Source organism: Cotesia glomerata, linkage group LG5, assembly GCF_020080835.1.
Source record: "Cotesia glomerata isolate CgM1 linkage group LG5, MPM_Cglom_v2.3, whole genome shotgun sequence".
NCBI classification, from domain to species: domain Eukaryota; kingdom Metazoa; phylum Arthropoda; class Insecta; order Hymenoptera; family Braconidae; genus Cotesia; species Cotesia glomerata.
In genome coordinates, this window is record NC_058162.1 from 13,128,601 (window position 1) to 13,152,075 (window position 23,475).

Consider the following 23,475-nt stretch of genomic DNA (forward strand, 5'->3'; position numbering starts at 1 on the left):
AAGGAGGGGACTTTTCCTTGTAAGTGGAAACAGCAACGATTGGTACTGTTACCTAAAGGGAAGAAACCACCAGACGAACCGTCATCTTACCGACCACTTTGCATGTTAGATACGGCGGGTAAGATATTTGAGCGCATAATTCACCACGAACGTAAAGCTGACATTGTCATCATAGCGGAATCGCATTTAAAAAAGCTAGGAATTTGATGCTTTTTTGATGCTAATTTGTTGCTGCAAAACCAATTTTTTTGCGATAACCGTTTTCGAAAAAATCAAGACAATGCCACCTTATTATTAAGGTGGCATTGTCAATGCATAAAATCTTGATCGATGTTGCTAACTTTCTACAACGAAATTGATTTTTTTGCTCTAACCATCTTAAAAAAAATTATAGCAATACCGTTAAGTAGAATGACGGAGGCATTGTCAAGCAAATCAGTGCCCAGTAGACCACTGATAATGCCAGTTCTAACTCAAATCAGCATTGTCAAGCTAAATATCGGTCATTGTTGAGTCAAAGTATGTACTGAGACACTCAGAAATAAGTTGCTCAGGCTGAGCAAATTGTGTGACCCAGTTGACCGCTGACAATGCCAGTTCTCTCCCAGGCTAGCATTGTCAGGCTAAATACCGATCATTGTTGAGTCAAAGTATGTACTGAGACACTCAGGAATAAGTTGCTCGGGCTGAGCAAATTGCGTGACCCAGTTGACCGCTGACAATGCCAGGTCTCTCTCAAGTCAGCATTGTCAGGCTAAATACCGGCCATTGCTGAGTCAAAGTATGTACTGAGACACTCAGAAATAAGTTGCTCGGGCTGAGCAAATTGTGTGACCCAGTTGACCGCTGACAATGCCAGGTCTCTCTCAAGTCAGCATTGTCAGGCTAAATACCGGTCATTGCTGAGTCAAAGTATGTACTGAGACACTCAGAAATAAGTTGCTCGGGCTGAGCAAATTGTGCGACTCAGTTGACCGCTGAACATTCCAGTCCTCTCCTAAGTCAGCATTGTCAGGGTAAATATCGGTAACTACTAGACTGAGACAAAATTAATTCTTGATTACATCCATTGACTCGGTAGGGTTTTACGCCAAGTACTATTTTAATGCGTTAGCGTAGTAACGCATGATAAACCGAGTCATCATACTTTAAGTAAAACCTCATTTTCGCATTATAAAATTCCATATTTATTGAAAGCATCTTATGACGAAATTTAGTTAAACTGTAGTTGATTACTTTTCATCAACTTTTATGATGAAATCTATTTTTAATTATTACATTTCATAAACGATTATTTTCAGATCACTACTTTTTTCGGTGTAATAATCTGAAATTTATAAATTATAAAAAATGCTTGCAAGCCGTAATTTCATAATTAGACAGGAAACTTTGAAATCGAGTTTCAACGAATTTTTTCTGTATGCACCAAGTGCGTTGCGATTATTTTCATAAACTATGGGTTTTATGTATGCAGGATTTATTTTAGAGTTTGTCTTTACCGATAATCTCGCTCAAACTTAGACGCGACCTACACGGAAAGATTAGAACCCGACTGGTTCGTGTTTTGCACCAGATTCAGTCGTGTGCGGGTTACTTTGCATGGATTCTGGTGCATCACCTGACTGAGTCTGGTGCAGAACACGACTCACTCTGGTGCGCACACGACTCAGTCGGGTGATGCACCAGAATCCGTGCAAAGTAACCCGTTCACGACTGAGTCTGGTGCAGAACACGAACCAGTCGGGTTCTAATCTTTCCGTGTATGCTCTGTTCTGTCAATGAGAGAAATACCATAAATTATTTGAATTATGATTCTATTTTCATTTTTTTGTTAGTTTTGATAAATCTAGATATCAGTCGATATGATCAATGAAACATATCAGTAGTAATTTACATTGTACAAAATTTTTTGGACCCGATGTAGTATGATATGCTTCGGTGTCGAAATTTTTAACACTGACGATGTGAAAATTACACCACTTACGGTGTCAAAGTTTAATACAGTTATTTTCAAATTTTTCATCATCTATCGTGCAAATTCGTAACATGATGATTTTGTCTCTTCTTATAAATTGAATTGATTTAAAAATGTGTTACTATATGGTTCATTAGGGTGTCCGTTATTTCCCAAATCGATTTTTATTTACTGATCGTGCCCCCTGAATCTTTAGTCATAAACCAATAGGTCATAAACCTAACAAAAAAATGTTCCTAACAACACAATCAGGCTCTTAATTATCACATTAAACCGTGAGAAAATCATTTTATATTTTTCATTTGAATAACTTGGGACTTTTAGACTTTTTTCTTTTAATTTTTGCACGCCTCATGAGCAAAGCGTTGAGGTGTCTTCTACTGTCACTTCGTGCAAAACGGCTGATTTTTCAAACTTAAAATATCGCTATTTTTCATGTACTGCAATTGTAAACTAATATATACACATCAAGAAAAAACACTATTTTTAACACTCATGATATTTTTGATGCCATTTAAAAGAAAAAAACCAATGTTCAATAAACTTTTTTTTTGTTTTTTTTTTTAAATTTCTCAAAATCTACCGGTTCGAATCAGTCCAAAGTATATTCAATATCTAAGTTTGGTCAAGCCCTTTCGAATGACGCCAACCGTGTAGGAATCGGTCAAGCCGTTCAAAAGTTATAAGAGGGTCACATACATGCACACAATACATACATTCATAGCTAAATACATACACACTAGACTGATTCAAAATAAAAAAACTTTTTTTTTTTTTGATTAAATATATCTAAAATGTTTCTTTGTTAGACCAAAAAAAACCTCCTAAAAGATGAGCTTGATATCTTGAAAATTGAGCTGGCGCATGGGGGGTCGGGTTCAAAAGTGGTCGATTTGGCATCGTATGCTTCATATATAATATAAAAATATAATATAAATAAATATATTTTTTTTCTTCTATACATAGATCAAATTTAGATATAGTAACCAGACTGAATATCGATAAATTAAGCAAAGAATTTTATGAAATAAAATAATTTGTTGTCAAAAATAAAAAAAAAAATTTATTTTTAACTTTTTATAATTTTCGTTTTTTAAAGCTCTGTAACTTTTTTCCTATACATTTTAGCGAAAAAATGAAAGAGACCTTTTTTTTAGAGAATTTAATTTCCTACAAGATACCAAAAAGGGAAATTTGAAAAAAAATTTTTTTCGACGATTTACAATGAAAATACAGAAAAAAGTTTTGTTTCAATGTATTTTAAATGGGAAAAGGGACCCCCCATGCGCCAGCTCAATTTTCAAGATATCAAGCTCATCTTTTAGGAGGTTTTTTTTGGTCTAACAAAGAAACTTTTTAGATGTATATAATCAAAAAAAAAAAAAAGTTTTTCTATTTTGAATCAGTCTAATACACACACATACAGACATACGGAAGTCATCGCGAAAACATTCAGGGAAGCTTCCTAGAACTCCAAAACGTCGAGATCTGATGAGAACTCGTTTTTCGAAAAACGGGGTAAAACCAATAACTTCCCGATTTTTGAAAACTTTCAATTTTCTTAGCGGGAAGTTAAAAATTGCCCAAAATCCACGTTCATAAGTCAATTTTTAAAAAATATTCATTTCTTACATATAGATGTGAAATAAAACTAGCCAACTAATCGATGTAATTTTTAAATTGAAAAAAATTTAGTTCAAAATTTTAAAAATTCAAAAAAAAATTTTAAACGTACTTAGTGTGCGTGATCACTAAATATTTGATTCTTTAAATAATTGATAAAATAAAATTTTAGATGCTCAACAACGCAAGTATGGATCAAGTACGTTTAAAATTTCTTTCTGAATTTTTGAATTCATACTTCTTTTGGTGCGCTTGGATGAGAATGAATTTTGTGAATTGCGCGCACAGAAAACGACATGATGAAGTTGGCCGTAGAATAGAAAAAAAAGTATTTGGTTATTTTTTCTGGCTAAATTTACTTATAATTCGACTACAGACGTAATCCAACAAAAAACATGTAATTTTTGAAATCAATAAAAAAGTTCAATCATTTTATTTACGTTAATAATGATTGTGATTAAGAAAAAAGAATCAGATTTTCAAAATCTTAAATGTAGATACGCATTTGTATTAATGAATCATTAAATAATTTTTTTTTAATTAACGTTTCAAATATTCCATAGAATTTAGAGAAATAAATTAGAATTCAGAAAAAAAAAATTAGGAATACGGTTGACCCTGAAGGCCATCCCTGCAACTTCCCGCCAATTCTATGCCTAAACGCTTGAAATTGCACTTATGACGTTTTAGAGCTCTTCGAGCTCATAAATACAATTTGTGTATTATTTTGAGCTTTCCGAGCTCAAAAAATAGCTTTTGTATGCTTTTGAGCTCTTCGAGCTCAAAAGTTTAATAGAAGTTTGATAAAACACTATTTTTTTAATTTTCAAATCGCAATAACTTTTGAATGAATAAACCGATCTTCACGCTGTTGGTGGCATTCAACGCAGTTTTTTAAGCTTCATAAAAAATCTTTGAGTTTATATTGACAGAGTGGAAAAATTCGGAGTGATTCAGAAAAAAAGCTTTCATTGGTTTTTTTTCGTCAACGATAACTCACGAACGAATTAACCGATTTTGACCGGACTGGCGGCAATCGATGTAGTTTTTTGATGTTAAGAGCTGATTAGTTTTTGAAATTGATCGGTATAGCGGTTTGAAAGTTATTCCAAAAAAACCACTTTTGAAAATTCTTAACTTCCCGCTAAGAAAATTGAAAATTTTCAAAAATCGGGAAGTTATTGGTTTTACACCGTTTTTCGAAAATCGAGTTTTAATCAGATCTCGACGTTTTGAGGTCCTAGGAAGCTTTCCTGACTATTCCCGCAAGGGTGTCACTATGTCTGTGTGTGTGCGTGCGTGTGTGTAAGTATGTAAACCTCTTATAACTTTTGAACGGTTGAACCGATTTCATCCCGGTTGGTGCCATTCGAATCCTGAAAATTTGAACCGATTCGGACAGATAGATTTTGAGAAATTTAGAGAAATCTCCAAAAAAATAGGAAAAAAATTTTTTTCAGAAGTGGTTTTTTTGGAATAACTTCTAAACGGCTCTACCAATCGATTCCAAAAACTAAATAGCTCTCAACCTTAAAAAACCACGTCGATTGCCGTCAATCCGGTCAAAATCGGTTGATTCGTTCAAGAGATATCGTGAACGAAAAAAAACCGAACAAAGTGTTTTTTCGGAATTACTCCGAAATTTCGAGTTTAACCAATTAAAACTTAAGAATTCTTTATGAGGCTTAAAAAATTGCGTAGAATGCCGCCAACCGCGTAAAAACCGGTTCAGTCATTCAAAAGTTATGGCGGTTTGAAAATTCAAAAAATAGTGTTCCATGAAACTTCTATCAGACTTTTGTGTTCAAAGAGCGCAAAAGCACAAAAAAGGTATCTTTTTGAGCTCGGAGAGCTCAAAATAACACACGGATTGTATTTTTGAACTCGAAGAGCTCAAAAAAAACGGCCATGTATTAACGGAATTAGTGGGAAGTTGCAGAGATGGCCTTTAGGGTCAACCGTTTTCCTAATTTTTTTTTGTAGTTTTTTTGCGATTTCTCAAAATATACCGGTCCGAATCGATCCAAAGTGTATTGGAAATCTAAGTTTGGTCAAGCCCTTTCGAATGACACTAACCGCAGTAAAATCGGTCAAGCCGTTTAAAAGTTATGAGAGGTTTACATACATCCACACACACACACACACGCACACACACACACACACACACACACACACACACACACACACACACACACACACACACACCACCGTGGGGGTAGTCAGGGAAGCTTCCTATGACCTTAAACCGTCGAGATCTGATGAAAAATCGATTTTCGCAAAACGAGCTGAAAACAATAACTTCCCGATTTTTGAAAATCTGAGATTTTTAGCAGGAAGTTAAAAATTTTAAATAAACGCTTTTTGCATATTCTAATTATATTTTAATGAATTATTTAAATTGCTTTGAAAAATTATTCAATTGTTAAATTTCTGTTGTTATATCTGTGAGTCAATAAGTTTAATTTAATTTTCTAAACAACTTTTCGAAATTACAGAAATATTTAATCCGTTGATGGTTAGCAAACTAATTGGTTACTGAGAATTAATAACTATCTAATTGGTAACAAATATTTCAATGACTTTACATATTATGTAAAATAAACTATTAATAACATTTTTAATTTAATTTAATTATTGAAATTAAATTTGATTGTTCAAATTTGCATTCACATTATTTAATATCTGTTAGTTAATACATTAGTAATTTAACTCAGTTACAATTTATTTGAATGAATAGGAAATTTTTTTTTTCCAAATTGGGCCTAAGAAGTATTACTTTTTACGTGCGTACACGAGTACACACACGGCTTTTTTAAATTTGTTACAAAATTATTTTCAATTCTTAAAAAAATTATATCGATTTGTTTGCTTTTTTTTATTGTATATCTTTTTGTGGACGTCGACGTAGCACAATTTCTTACCGTGAATCTGTTTTTTGAGAATTTCGAAAAACTATAGAGATCCACTTAGAAAATTGTTGTTGGTAAAGGAAAGACAAGTTAATTCATGTAACTATTGTAAATATAGATGTAAGTTTCAATTGAACCGAATAATTCAGGCTTTTTTCAAGTTAGTTTTAAGAAATAAAATATTATGCAGATTTATTAATGACGTTTTAATAAAAAAAAATTAGCGCTCAAAATTTAACTATTTACAACGTTTTTGAGCTCTTTGAGCTCAAAGAGACAGTTGTTCTATGCTTTTGCGCTCTTCGAGCTCGATAAGTTTAAAAATCACCATAATTGCAGATATACCGAGTACTTTAAAACTGCTACTCACTTTATTCCAACGGAACTGTGCTTCTCGCGTGAAAGTCATAATGTCTATTACTTCTATTGGAGAGCCAATTTATAATCAATCTGATTGGTATTTCTTGGTTTTTGTATATTCTTAGTCATATGAATATCTTAATGAATAATTGAGTAATTTTCATAATAAGGAGTATTTATTAAGTCAATAAGCATAGTATTGATAAATCGAGTTATAATTCAATCATATATTTGTAGATGACTTCAAAAATTATTCCACAGTTTAGAATGACCTAAGGGGCCGTTCATAAATTACGTAAGAGGTTTTGAGGGCTAATTTGACCCCCTCTCCCCCTAATGTAAGACATCATAAGATTACGACTAGTCCCCCCTACCCCTTGATAAAAAATTTTCGTAAGAAAAGGATATATTGATAAAATATATCTCCATTTATTCTGAAAATATCATTTATTGCAATCCCTGATAAAAAAAAAGTATTGAGACAAAGAAAAAAATATTGAAAAGTATTGGTCTTCTATTAGTCAATTCAATACTTTTCAATACTTTTTTCTTTGTCTCAATACTTTTTTTTATTCAGGGATCTTACTACTATAAATATTATTAACTAACTGTAATAATATTAATGTTATTAACCTATCAAAGTTTTGATCAGAATAAGTTCAGTAAAACCTAAGGTGTTGAAAGAAATAGATAATAAATCAAAACTCTAACTATTATTTACCCACGGGCTGACTAACCAGTCTGACATTGATTCAATTACCGGAATGACTGATTTTTTTTTATCTTCTTGAGAATCTTCCAACTTTTCGATATCAATATCTTCATTGTCGTACCATTCTACATCATGAGTATCATTATTGTATGATGTGAGACACAGGCTCTGTCCAGCTCGACGACGCAATAATTTAATCGGTTGTACATTCTCAGTTCGAGCGCACTGATACTTGTGAGCTGACTGACGATGGATTTTCATATTTTTATTTGATGCGAAGTACAATCCACACGTTGGACATGTACGCGCAATTAATTGCGTTTGAACCGTAGGACAATAAAAGTCATATGGTGTGAAAATAAAATCTGGACGGCTAGGAATCTCAATGTTTAGAGATAATTGCACGAGTAAAGGACAAAAATTATTATTTAATTAAATAACTTATATTATTAATATTTCAAGTAACAGCGAAATCCCAGGTCAACGAGAACAACAATAGAATAATAGAAAGTTTAGAAGTACTGAGAACATATGATTTCTGTAAGATTCAATATCGAGGTAAGAGATGAAGTACAGATGGTGCTATTCAATAAAGTCATTTTTTAGCGCGAAAGTGGTAAAATTTTCAATTTCAAATCTTACGTAATTTTAGATTCTCTGCCCCCCTACCTATAGTAAGAAATTATAATATTCAATCAACACCCCCTCTCCCCTTAACGCCTTACATAATTTATGAACGGTCCCTAAGTTGTTTTAAAGAAAATCGTAAATATAGCACTCCAACAATGATAGAAATTCACTTGAGCGTCTTTGAAGTTTAAGAAAAAAGAGAAACTTTGTCTCGTTTATTGTTCGTTTTCAACTGAATTCAGAGATGAATAAGTGGTCCTGAAAAATTTACAGTGTTATTGAATTAATCGAAAATTGTAAATAGTTTAAGCTTCTTATAGCATTACAGTCTTGAAAATTTTCAAATATTTCTTTTTACCATCGGATCGAAGATTAAGGTAGTTGTCGTGGTTAAGGCATAGTGTCAGAAAATTCTAAATTTTTGTATACTTATTAAGGACGTGATGATACAATTACCCTTAAAATTTGAAGTTGATTGACCGTCTGTAACCCGAGATAAATTCAATTAAAAATTGGATAATTAACATTGATTGCATACGCTCTCTGCAGTTCTGTACCAGTTTTTTAGTTATGAAAAAAAAACTAACAGTCAGAAGCTTTCAAAAAACTAACAGTCTTTTAATGTATTTGTTGTGAGTTTAAAAAAAATTTTTGACCGTCTAATTATTTATATACAACGGATTAAAGTTCAACAATTTATAAAAAAATATACATAGAGTATATGTATATATATAAATACTGTATAGTTTACGTCTCCACGGGTACAGTCTGGCGTTAAAAATATGGATTATTTTGCTACAAGTTGATATACTTTTGCGGCGCGTATAACCCGTAATATTATGACAATATTTTACCACGACAACTACCTTAAAAGCCAAAGTTCTACAGCTATACTTATTTTTATCCATGTAAAAATATGTATGTCACAAATTAAGTACAATTAGAAATTGTAAGATTAAAAACTCAGTCTGTTGGCCCAAAACTCTTTAGATATGTACACTTGTATTTCATTTGATTAAAAATTAGAAATAAAGTATCTTTTATTCGATAAACTCTATAGTGTTCATTATTTGCGCCCATTATTCATAATATTTTCACCCAACCCGAGTAAAAAAGATTTTATGCAATTAGATACAATTATGTGCAGATTATATATAATTATATCAAAAAATGGCCCGATACAATTTTATAGAAATGGTATATAATTTCATAGAATAGTATAAAATTATATATAATTGTATAGATTTATATATAATTTTTTCCATAGAAATAAAAAATTTTTGGCTTGCGCGGGAACTGAACCGTGAACTTGACGCTCGAAAGATTAATTCACTAGTTTTTTTTTTTTAGTAGTTTATTTGCTTTAAAAAATTACATAAAATTTTTTATTTAAGAGGCTGCAAATATTAATTTAAAAAAAAGCCATACATAAATTTTTTACAACGATGTAAATTATTTTTGCCACTAGTCTCCTTGATTGGAGCAGATGAGGCTAAATTATTATTGTATCCTAAAAAAAAGAATATTTTTAAGTGTTTATTTAATTATTTGTTTTCATAATGTATAGGGTTTTTTAAACCTTCTGTATTTAGATTATTGAATTAAAATGTGTGGTGGAAAAATTTTTTTGTAAAAACCGCTATTGATTGCTGGATTCCTAAAGACTAATTCACTACCTGTTTACCTACCAGTCTTACTTGAGGAGCGGAGTTTGTAATAACTACTAATGCAAATCATATATATGATCAACTCGTAATGAACAAAATTCTTTTATTAAATTTATGAATTATCAATAGATGGACAATAGATGAATAGATGAATAGATGGACAAAATCTCCAGTAGATGAATGGTTAATACCAATAGATTGACACTAGTTACAAGCGTAGCAATATTTTCAATTCATTATTTCTACAGAAATAATTAATTTATTAATTTTTTCTACTAAAAAATAAAGTTTAATATAATTAAAGAGAAAAGATGATAAATCGGATGGTAATTTTCAAAATACATCATAAAGCAATTTTATTATTTTTGAACACGTGATGCTTTTTCATGCAAAGTAACATATAAAATATATTAATATAAAGAATACTAATCATTAATAAATAATCAATATTAATTTATAAAACACAACGTCCAAAACATTTTATGTTGTCTTCTTCTTGCTTTTAATTCGTCTGTTCTCTTTTGCTTTTAAATTTCCTTATCTCAATTTTCTCTTATATTCAGCGTTTTCTTTTTTCTCTTCAATTTCTTCAATAATCATAACAATGCTTTCATTTTCTGTACATCTCTGTTTATTCTAATCTTTACTCTTATTCTCACATTGATCCACCAATAAAATTAAAAAAAAAAAAAATAAGAAAATTCATCATATATACTCTATGTCCATCTATTGGATAGAGGTCAGAAAAGTGTCACCAATAGATAGACACTAAATTCTATTATTTTTTCTCGATTTTATCATTAAAATATTATATTTCTAGCTTTGTTAGTGAAATATAAGCGTAATCAAATGTACAAATCTTACTTTTTTTTATTATTTTTAATAATAATAACACATAACGTCCACAAGCTATCTGTCACATGCTTACTAGTGGTGGCGCTTTTGGAGCAAAACCTCGAGACTTCCAATTTAAATAATTTTTTTAAACTATTATTTTAAATAAAAAGTTAAAAAAAATTACTTTTCGCTCTCAGAACTACTTGTAGACATAAAAAAAATAACGACTATGATTTTTGTTCTTAAAACTCATGTAATTACTTCTGGAAATGATATTTGTCCATCTATTGGGAGGTATCTATCTATTGGGGTATTTACCCTAAAATCAGAATTAAAAGCTCAAATTTTAATGAAATAATTTGTTTAGTACAGTGCTCCCTCCCTTATATAAGATATAAGAGGTTATCTTTTTTTCTCTTGTTCATAACTAATGAAAAAATTTAGACACAGTTAAAATAGCTTACAGAGGGAGCACTGAATATGGAACTATATATTGATGGAGGGCCTGGATAACACTTTTTAAACTTGACGAAATTATTAATTTCTCTGAAATTTAATTTTATTTATAAGTGAATACAGTTACCATGATTTCATCCGCAAAATAGTGTAGATTAAGAAATAATTAATCATTGGAGTAACAGACTTATAGATAAAAAAACAGAATGTTTTATGGTAATCACAAAATACCGTCTTGAGTAAAAAATATTATATACAATTATATATGATTCATATATAATTATATATATTATTTTCGTATAGTTACACTGATAGAAGGATTTATTTATACTTAATAAACTTTATTAACTGTTAATAAATGGTTTTTTAACATCATAGGATTTAGTAAATATTCAAATTCAAAATTTCGCAATTTTTCCAGTTTTTCAATTTTGTTTTTGTAATATCTCGAATGCTATTATAAATACAGAAATGGTCTTTCGTTTGTTTGAAAGGGGACACTTAGGGCTATTGAAAAAAAATTCTGAACAATGCCAAATTTTGAATTTTTGAAAATCGTCAAAAATGAAGAGAGCCATTAAAATTTTGGCTCAATTTTTTTTTGTATGATACCTTATACTGATCTTAAAAGATCCTGAAATTTTTGGAAAGGTGTTTTTCTTTTTCAAAAATATGAATTTTTGAATTTCAAAAAAAATTTTTTTTGGTTTTGCAACTTCTATATAAGATAAAGTTATGCAGATAAATAATATTGTAATTTTGAGTATTTAAAAATCAAATGAAAATATTAAATAATAAATTTATTTGAACTTTTTTTCATTTTTTAGACATAATCTTGCATCCTTAAAATAAGTCATCCTTAACGCATGATAGAATTTATTAACTGTCATTTTTTTACTTCATTTGAAGTTGTTGACGTCACTTGTCGTCTTATTAACATAGGAATAATTTGTAATTTGAGATTGAGAACTATCAATGTACAGAAATTCGTAAGTAAATAATTATTCGAAAGAACGAAAAAAAATGGATATTCTCATGAAATTATTTCTAATTTTTATAGAAAATTAATATCTGTTTGAGTTATTTGAGGTTAAAAAATATAATTGAAGTGAAGAAACGGACAAAACATATCATACGTTAAAAAAATAAAAAATTATATCATGCGTTAAGCCTGACTTTAAAATGATGTCTAAAAAATAAAAAAAAGTTAAAATTAATTTATTATTAAATATTTTCACGTCGTGCATTTGATTTTTGAATACTCAAAATTACAATATTATGTATCTGCATAAATTTACCTTATATAGAAGTTGCAAATAACAAAAAAAAATTTTTTTTGAGATTGAAAATTTTTTTTTTTGAAATTCAAAAATTCATATTTTTGAAAAAGAAAAACACCTTTCCAAAAATTTCAGGATCTTATAAGATCAGTATAAGGTATCATACAAAAAAAAATTGAGCCAAAATTTTAATGGCTCTCTTCATTGTTGACGATTTTCAAAAATTCAAAATTTGACAAATTTGGCATTTTTCAAAATTATTTTCCAAAATTTTTTTTTTTCAATAGCCCTAAGTGTCCCCTTTTAAACAAACGAAAGACTATTCCTGTATCTATAATAGCATTCGAGATATTGCAAAAACAAACTTTAAATACTGGAAAAATCGCGAAATTTTGAATTTGCATATCTTTTGAAAAAAATTTTTTTACTTTTTTTCTTTGGCAGAACTTCGTTTTATGATAAAAGAAAGCTTCTGACCAAAATTTATCCAAATCGAAAGGGGTTGATTCCAACTATTGGTCAATTTGACATGGAATGACCTATATTAATTATTTATATATTATGTTACTAAATTATATAAATATTAAACGAGTATATGTAAATTATATATAATCGTATCTAATAATGTAAAATATTTTTTATTCGGGAAGTTCTGAGTTTTTTGTTCAAAATGTAAAACGAACTTCTTCAACGAGTTCAAAATTTTTTGGATTTATGTATAGCAATGTATTGGTTTATAGAATTTAAATATTCTTGTTGATTTCTAATTTAGGTCGTTAAATATTCCATTTTACGTTTGTATTATTACATTTGTAGGTCACGCTTAACACGCGTAGTTTTTTAGATACATGTAAATCATAACAAGTAATTGTTAAATAATTATCATAATTTAAAAGCTGTAGAATTAAGAACAAAATATTGCTAAATTTTTTCTCGATACGGAGCAATTAACGATTTTATTGAACAATTTATTTTATGTATAACAATTAATTGTCTTGAAACTTTATAGTAGCACAAATTATCTTAAGAATTTCAGTCATTTTTACAATTGGGTGATCATTCAAATATGTACCCGGTATAATTTCAAATATTTAAACGCTTCCTATTGCCAACATAATATCCGTAGTTTATCGTTCTTTGGAATTATAACAATCTGCTCTATCGACAAGTTTCTGGGTTCAAAGCATAAGACAAGATTTAACAAGTGCTGCCCTCTTAAGGTAAAAAAAACTTCCATAGTTGGCTGAACTGCTTATTTTACCGGTTAAAATTAATCAACGTATGTCTCAATAATAACCTAACTATACATGTGTAATATATACTTGCTATTTGATGATAATTATATTCTGAAGTTGAAAATTATAGAGAATTTTATAAATTTATTGAATTTTTTATCATGGAAACTAAACGCGGGCGACCAGCGTCGGTTGACAAGGATAAACTGAAAGAAGTTTTAAAAAAATATTCTGATAAGATTTTCAAAGCTAATTCGACAGATGTTATTTCCAAAGATGATGCAATTTGGGAAACTATTTCTGATGAGATTGATGGAACTATAAAGCCAAAAAGTATTCATTCATTTGTTGCCTGTAATCGAAATAATGTTAGATCAGAATTGATGCCTTCTTACTGTCCAGATAAGAGTATCAATTCAACTTTAAATAGTACTGAAAATTCCACCCAAGATGTGTCAGCTACAAGTGAATTTTTAACTGATGATCAATCAGATAATTCATATTCCTTTACTTTTACGGCGACTCGTGATGAATTTGAGGAAATGATTATAGAAAAGACCTACCATCGTCATCGTGGAACCAGGAAAGTGGCTTACCAACGAAATGTTCTACAACCAGGAAAATGGGAAGACTTTGTTACTCATAAAATCTGGGAAACCACCCGTCGCAAGTGTGGTTTTAATTACGAGCAACATTATGTTTCTCTAGATAAACAGACAGGGTCAATAAATGGTAATTATGCAATTAATAATATATAAATAATAAATAATAATAATAAATATAATAAATAATAATAAATATTATTATCCATAGAAGCTAAAAAAAATCTGAAATATGAACTTAAATTAATGACACAATAATTTTAATTATTTTCAGGTGAATGTCGTTGCACGAGTAAATTAAAAATCAAATTTAGAACAGTTCATGATGACGTTATTTTCAATTGTACAGCTACTCGAGGTGACGGTAATTGTAAAAAAACTTTTTTCCGAAAGCCCAAACGTACGGCAGTAGGTAAAATTTTACAAGATCAAACAACTGATCGATATCGCGCGACACAAGCAAATGAGTTGATGAATCCCGGTGATCCTGAGCCTCCTCACCTTCCGAAAAGTCAGGTACTCAGAACAGCTAAAGCGGAATATAAATCAACTCTTTTTTATGATGAATATCCGATAACAGCATTAACAAAAATGCAACCGGTCTATCCAGAAACAATACATTTGGTTTCTGAGGTACCAGTTTGTGTACATTTTGGACTAGTCACCAACGTGACGTTTACCTAAAATATGAGTCGCAAGATAAAAATACTCTTGTGTCTACATCGATGCGAGTGGTGGGATGTTCCCTAAGTTTATGAAAAAAAATAACATAAAAACCAACAGTTTGTTCCTGTATATAATAGCCGCTCGTTTTGCTGGAGAGCAATTCACAGTAGGACAAATGATATCTGATGCTCAAGATACTGTGACAATTCTCAATTTTTGGCATCATTGGCTCCAGCATGGATTTACACAGCCAGCTGAAGTTGTGATGGACGGTAGTAAAGCGCTACTAAATGCTACAGTAATTGCATTTACCAGATATAAGTCTCTTAATCAGTACTCGAATGCCTGCATGGGAGAAGACATTCCAGAATGTTATATAAGACTTGATGTGGCTCATTTCATAAAGACTTATTTGGCTATCTTGAAACCGTATCCCCCCTTAGTAAGAGTTTTTTATTTAGCATGTATTGGAAAATTGGTTTGTGTAACAGATAAGGATGAAGCAAGAACATGGATTAAAAAAATTTTTATCGTTGCTTTAAGCCAGCGGACAGGATTGTTACCTTCTGGTGAAAAGTCGCCAAGTTTTCAAGAAAAAACAAAACTTCTGAACGAAATTACTGGTATGAACTTTAAATATCTAATGCATAAAAGATCGAAGCTTATGTTCGTATTTTTACAGATTCACTAGAAATAATATTATTGTTGTAATATTATTTATTTTAATTTGAACTAGTCATTTTTTAATTAGAGAAAGATAGAATTAAAATTAAATTTTTGAATTCTTAACTTTACTGTTTCAAGTGTTAATATAAATTTTTCTTTATTATTACTCAATTGTGAGATAATCAAGTAATCGATACTTACTGTCAACTATTTTTTTGATTTATTTTTTCGTTTTTTTTTTTTTTTTTTTTTTTCATAATTTTAATCAAGTATATAACTCATTGTTATTTTTGTAATGGTCAATATATAATAGCGGTTAATATATGATAACCAATGGTAACATAACAAATATAATTCTATCAAATCGTTAATGAAAATTTATTGTAGATAAGAGTGAAAATATGAAAGATAATAGAAAATTACTAAGATAAAATTATAATCTTAAAAATAATACCAGTCGAATGGCGCCACTTAGCATACAATCAATTAAAAATAATCTTCATTTTTCGCAACGTTTAATACTTTAAATTGATACTTTTTCATTTACTCTATTGTAAAGACAATAATTTAAAATAATTAATAAATGTCTAAAATAATATTTAAATAAAAGATAAATTAATATACCTTAGTATGTTCAAAGCAAATTCAAAGACTTTGTTAGAATTATCGGTCATACTTAAACTCTTATCTATAAATATAATGTAATGTTACCCTTGATAATATAAAAATATTTTTTATAGGTTCGTCGTATGAAAACGACGCAAAAGAATTTGACAAGGAACTTGAACAAATTTTGAAGGAAAGTAATCTTGAAGATAGTGAGTCAGATTCAGGTGATGAAGATGATGTGAAACAACCTCCAAAAAAAAAGATTAAGAAATCTCATGAAACTTCTAGTGATAAATCTACCTGGTCGAAATGGGGTTGTGATATTTTAGAAGAAGCTAAACAAGAATTAAACGACCTAGGAGTAGATATAAATGCACTATATTGTACTGCTATAATTAAAAAACTGTTAGAAGACATCAGTCTCATTCCGCTATGGTCTTGCATTGTATACAAGAAATTTAACTATGGACGCATCCCTGTAAGTAGTGCTTCCGTAGAAGGAGAAATTAAACGTATCAAACTGAGTGCTCTTAATAATGAGAGAAAAAGAATCGATCAAGGAACGGAAGAGCTGATTAAATATCTTCAAGGCCGCACTAAGATTGTTGATGCAGCGTCATTATCTGCCCCAGAGCCGAGTCATAATAAATTACTGGATGATAATGTTGACATCGATAGTAAGAATGAACAGGAAGATGACGACCATATTGACAAGAATAGAAACGATGATAATAGTAATGCCGTCGTACCTGTTGATGTTCACAGCAGCGACAAGAACAAGGATGTTGACAATGATAAGGATGATGAGAAAAATAACAACGATGTTGATAGTGACGACACTGAACCTATTGATGTTCACAGCAGCGTCAAGAACAAGGATATCGACAATGATAAGGATGATGAATCCGCTGGAAAAATCAACCATCAGTCTAGTAGTTGTTCTACGAAATGCAAAGCTTGTGCAAATGGTGATTTTCCAACGGGGATTCATCGTTGTTTTCGATGCAAGAAACCTGTTCATCTTTTAGATGAATGTTCATCACGTCTTGAGGGACAAGAAGAAGGTTATGGAGAATGGCGATTATGTAAGGCTTGCGAATTAATAAACAAGAAATCAACAGATGAACTCATAGCAAAAAAAAGTGTCAAGAACTGGAGAGGACTCGGAAATCCAGACTCACGTTCTAAGTCAAATTCGTTGTATTTGGGCAAAAAGCCTCATGTTATCAAAGACAAGTTGATGTACGAAAAGAGCGTTGGGCTTCCGGTTCTTAAAAATGGCTCTTCGAGAAAGTTGCATCCAGTCAAAATTGGAAAACGCACTTTTCGCTTTACCAACACCTGTCCTTTTGACAGCATTTTTCAAATACTGTTGGCAGCTGCAACTGATTATGATGTAATCAGAGATAAGGTAAATTATAAATATAAGGCAATTAATGTAACTGTTATTCTGAAAAGTTTAATTTTCCATTGAATTTTTTCAGATGGAAGAGCATGAAGACAACGAACTGTTTTCAATAGTATTGCAAATTCAGAAAGCGAAAAAATTACTTCCTAGTGTATACAAATCAAGGGGAAAAATTTTATTAGAATATTTTGAATTACGAGACCCAACTCAAAAACAAGTGGTTTGTGGAGTTGAACAAATCAGTTGCTTGTCAAACGCTGCCGGATTCGCAGCTCAACTCTTTCGAAATACCCCAAGTTTGATTGAAGCTTCTGAGTGTCCCAGTAAATGTATCCGTAAGGATACCAATATCTCTGTAGTAAATTTGAACGCGGAATCATTCAAAAGTGATTTTGATCAAATTTTTCAAAATTTCGTTTTTTTTTGAAAAGAAATGTCTGGCACCAAATTACAATGAGATGGCTAAAGTGGTTGATTCATCATTTGGTAATTAACACCATTTATTAAATTCTTAAGTATAATTACTAGACTGGGCCAGAAGAACGACTATTTTTTTTTTACCGGTACTGTGAAAATATCGTTCATGATGATGAAAAAAAATTATTGTAAAAGTTTGAGCCCTTAATAATCATGTTAAGGGGTGTATCGTTGAGACTATTAGTTTTTTAGCAGCTACTGCATTCTTTACAAAAAAGTACATCATCGATTTTAAAAATTTTTTCTTACCACATCCTTAAAGGAAATTAAATTCCCTACAAAAAAGCTCTCTTAGTAATTTGACGTAGGACGAGTCGTTTCCTTGTAATCGAGCCTTAAACATTGATTTATTCTTTCAATTTTTTAATTTTGATTCTGGATTTTAGTAACCACCATAGATATCAATTTTTTCGTAAAGCAAATAATTATTCTGTAGTAAAATTTTATGCTCTACAAAAAAGGTCTCTTATCATTTTTCATCAAATTCACTTCTTTCAAAGTTATTCGTCTTTAAAATAAAATTCAAAAGTAATTAACCGTTTATTTTGCGTTAGAAATAATTGGTTTCTATTATTTGACAAATTTGAGACTTAAATAGTGAAAATACCTATTTCTTCTGCAAATCAATGAATTTTTTTCGGAAAATCAAAATTTGTCGGGGTATTATCTTAATGAATAAATACATTTTAAAACGATTAATAAAATTTGCCATCAGTTGATAAATAATGGTTTTATTAAGATAATACCCCGAGAAATTTTGATTTTTTGAAAAAAATTCATTGACCTGCAGAATAAAACGGTATCTTTACTATTTGAGTCTTAAATTTATCAAACAAAAGAAATTAATTATGTCTAACGCAAAATAAACGGTTAATTACTTTTGAATTTTATTTTAAAGACGAATAACTTCAAAAGGAGTGAATTTGATGAAAAATGATGAGACCTTTTTTGTAGAGCATAAAATTCTACTATAGAATAATTATTTGCTTTACGAAAAAATTGATATCTATGGTGGTTACCAAAATCCAGAATCAAAATTAAAAAATTAAAAGAATAAATCAATGTTTAAGGCTCGATTACAAGAAAACGACTCGTCCTACGTCAATTTACTAAGAGAGCTTTTTTGTAGGGAATTTAATTTCCTTTAAGGATGTGGTAAGAAAAAATTTTTAAAATCGATGATGTACTTTTTTGTAAAGAATGCAGTAGCTGCTAAAAAACTAATAGTCTCAACGATACACCCCTTAACATGATTATTAAGGGCTCAAACTTTCACGATAGTTTTTTTTCATCATCATGAACGATATTTTCACAGTACCGTTAAAAAAAATAGTCGTTCTTCTGGCCCAGTCTAATAATTACTATACATTCAGTATACTGAAATGAAGTTCAATATAAAACATTATTTTCAATACCATTCAAAACTTTTGCAATATGTACTCAATGATCATTTTTTTATAGGACCCGTGACGATTTTTGAGCCGTATTGGCTGAATGGGGATCAAGTCGTGATGACATTAAAGAGTATACCAAAAGACATAAAAAGTGATAATAAGCATTTGCGTTTGCTTGGCGTAATTCATTTTATTGCCAACGAGAGATCGCGAAGATCTGGAGACAAAAAAGTAGTAACTAAAGATACTCCTCCTGGACACTACGTTGCCATTTCTTATAGAAGAGATAGTCGATGGGTCAGGTACGACGATTTAGAACAGAAGACAAGTATAATTAAAGAATATACTGAGGTTAATATTAATGCAATATTTTATGGCCAAATGAATTAAATGTTATTCATCTCAAATAAGGCATTATTTTTATATGATAAATCTGATAAATAAATAAATAAATAAAAAAATAAATTAATAGATAAATTTTTGTGTTACTTTGAGCTCGCCGAGCTTGAAAAGATAGATTTTTTATACAATTGAGCTCTTCGAGCAGTCTCAGTAGATACTTTGACTCAGCAATGGCCGGTATTTAGCCTGACAATGCTGACTTGAGAGAGACTTGGCATTGTCAGCGGTCAACTGGGTCACACAATTTGCTCAGCCCGAGCAACTTATTTCTGAGTGTCTCAGTACATACTTTGACTCAGCAATGGCCGGTATTTAGCCTGACAATGCTGACTTGAGAGAGACCTGGCATTGTCAGCGGTCAACTGGGTCACACAATTTGCTCAGCCCGAGCAACTTATTTCTGAGTGTCTCAGTACATACTTTGACTCAGCAATGACCGGTATTTAGCCTGACAATGCTGACTTGAGAGAGACCTGGCATTGTCAGCGGTCAACTGGGTCACACAATTTGCTTAGCCCGAGCAAATTATTTCTGAGTGTCTCAGTACATACTTTGACTCAGCAACGACCGGTATTTAGACTGACAATGCTGACTTTGGAGAGACCTGGCATTGTCAGCGGTCAACTGGGTCACGCAATTTGCTCAGCCCAAGCAACTTATTCTTGAGTGTCTCAGGACATACTTTGACTCAAAAATGACCGATATTTAGCTTGACAATGCTGATTTGAGTTAGAACTGGCATTATCAGTGGTCTACTGGGCACTGATTTGCTTGACAATGCCTCCGTCATTCTACTTAACGGTATTGCTATAATTTTTTTTAAGATGGTTAGAGCAAAAAAATCAATTTCGTTGTAGAAAGTTAGCAACAAAAAAGTAGTAAGTTTATAGTGACATCGATCGAGATTTTATGCATTGACAATGCCACCTTAATAATAAGGTGGCATTGTCTTGATTTTTTCGAAAACGGTTATCGCAAAAAAATTGGTTTTCCAGCAACAAATTAGCATCAAAAAAGCATCAAATTCCTAGCTTTTTTAAATGCGATTCCGCTATGATGACAATGTCAGCTTTACGTTCGTTAATTCACCAGAGAATTGAAGCAGTAGTCGACCCACTCCTGGCAGACAATCAGTATGGATTCCGGAAAGGACGATCAACCCTGGACGCAATCAAACAGGTTGTTGATACGGCCAAGGAAGCAATCGCAGGAACCAGATGGAAAGGTGGAACGAAGAAGTATTGCCTGGTGGCGATACTAGACATCAGAAACGCCTTCAACTCCGCCAATTGGAAATGCATCATGCAGGCCCTCCAAGAGAAGAATGTACCAGAATACCTGCTTAAGATCGTAGCAAGCTACTTTGAAAACAGGGTCCTGAAGTATGACACGAAGAACGGTCCGAGGGAGTATGATATTACTGGAGGGGTACCACAAGGTTCAGTTCTAGGCCCGCTCCTGTGGAACATTATGTATGACGGGATATTAAGACTAACTCTGCCAAGAAACGTCAAACTCGTAGCATATGCAGATGACGTAGCCGTAGTGATCGTTGCCAAACACCTTGACGAGATAAATCATATGTTCGATCTCACTTTTAAGCACGTTAACCGGTGGATGGACGCAGTGAACCTACAACTGGCGCAACACAAGACTGAGGCAGTACTTATTACCAGCAGAAAAGTGGTAGAGACCATTAAGCTGAAAGTCGGCGAACAAGAAATCACATCACAACCTTATATCCAATATTTGGAAGTGATGCTTGATGCCCGACTCAACTTCAAGCGGCAAGTGGAACATGTCAGTGCCAAAGCGTCAGTAGTGAGGGCTAGTCTCGCACGACTGATGCCGAACGTCGGAGGCCCAAAACAGAGCAGGAGGCTATTATTGTCATCAGTAGTCATATCGGTGCTCACTTACGGAATATCCATTTGGGCCGACGCATTAAAGACGCAAAAATCATGGAGAAAGGCTGGACCAGTATATCGACTGAGTGCCCTACGAGTAGCTAGTGCCTTCCGCACTATATCAGAAGAAGCAGTGTGCGTCATTGCTGGAACCCTACCTCTTAGAGTTCTAGCAGAGGAAAGACGGGCCCTTTACCAACGAAAAAGGTCAACTGCACTGAGCCCTGAAGAACTTAGAATTGAAGAACGGCAGAAGAGCATAGGCCGATGGCAACTACAATGGGATGCTGCAGAGAAGGGTAGGTGGACGCACCGTCTCATACCTCGGATCGACATTTGGCTTAACCGGAATCACGGTGAGGTCAATTACTATCTTACGCAGATGTTGTCGGGACATGGGTGTTTTCGAGAGTATCGACACCGCTTTAAGCACGATGACTCTTCGGAGTGCCCGTCCTGCCCAGGAGCTGCTGAAGACGCGGAGCACGTCTTCTTTGTATGTCCTCGTTTCGATCCACAGCGTGATGAACTGGAGAGGATCCTGAACCAGAGAATGCAACCAGATTCACTAGTAGAAGCAATGTTGTCATCAGAAGCTGCCTGGAACGCTACCAACACGTTTGCAACAGAAGTCCTTAAAGACTTGCGTTCCACCGAAAGAAAAAGAGCAAATAGCAGAAGATAGAAGGAAGGTAGTTAACACCTTAGCCACCAGAAGGAAGAGCAGTAGCTAGATCCTCCCTTCACGAAGTAATGCCTGACGGCGGTTTCCATGAGGGATTAGAGGAAAGAAGGAAAAGGGGTTTAGGGTTTAGTGGGTAGGGGCGTTAGTGTCGAGTTTTAGTATGACGCTGCGTCGAGTCGCCACATATCCAGGCCAAACAGCTATGCCTAGAATCCGTAAAAAGGATTCCCCCCCCCCTAAAAAAAAAAAAAAAAAAACACACACACACACACACACACACACACACACACATATACAGACACCGTGACAACCTCGCGGGGATAGTCAGGGAAGCTTCCTATGACCTTCAAACGTCGAGATCTGATGAAAACTCGATTTTTGCAAAACGGGGTGAAAACAATAACTTCCCGATTTTTGAAAATCTTCGATTTTCTTAGCGGGAAGTTAAAAATGAATGTAAAACTATATCGAAAATATTAGATAGTTAAAAATGAATTCTTAAATTTTCTTATGTATTGTCATACATTTGTTTCTAAATTAGTTAGAAATTAACTACTAAAAAATTTTTTCACACAATTATGTTCATTATTTATTAATAATTAACATATTTTTTATTTTTCAATATATATTCTTGATATCAATGTTTTTCATGGGGATTGTTTACTTGCTCCCTTATTAACTCTACAATATTATTTTGTTTCTTAAAAGAAAAATATCCAATTTTATGCAATTTAATGTCTTTTTAACATAAAAAAGGATACTTCCTTAATCAGGAATTTACATAAAAGAATTTTATTCATCAGAAGAAGAATAAATCATTATTATTGAAACAAAGCGCATGTAAGGGTCACTTATAGTTGTGTTTGATAAGCGGCTTTGTCAAAATTACTAGGATACTTGATCTAATTCTCCTTATGGTTTAAATATTCAGCATAGCAAAGAGCACGTTATGCAGTTGATGTTAAGTCTTGCAAA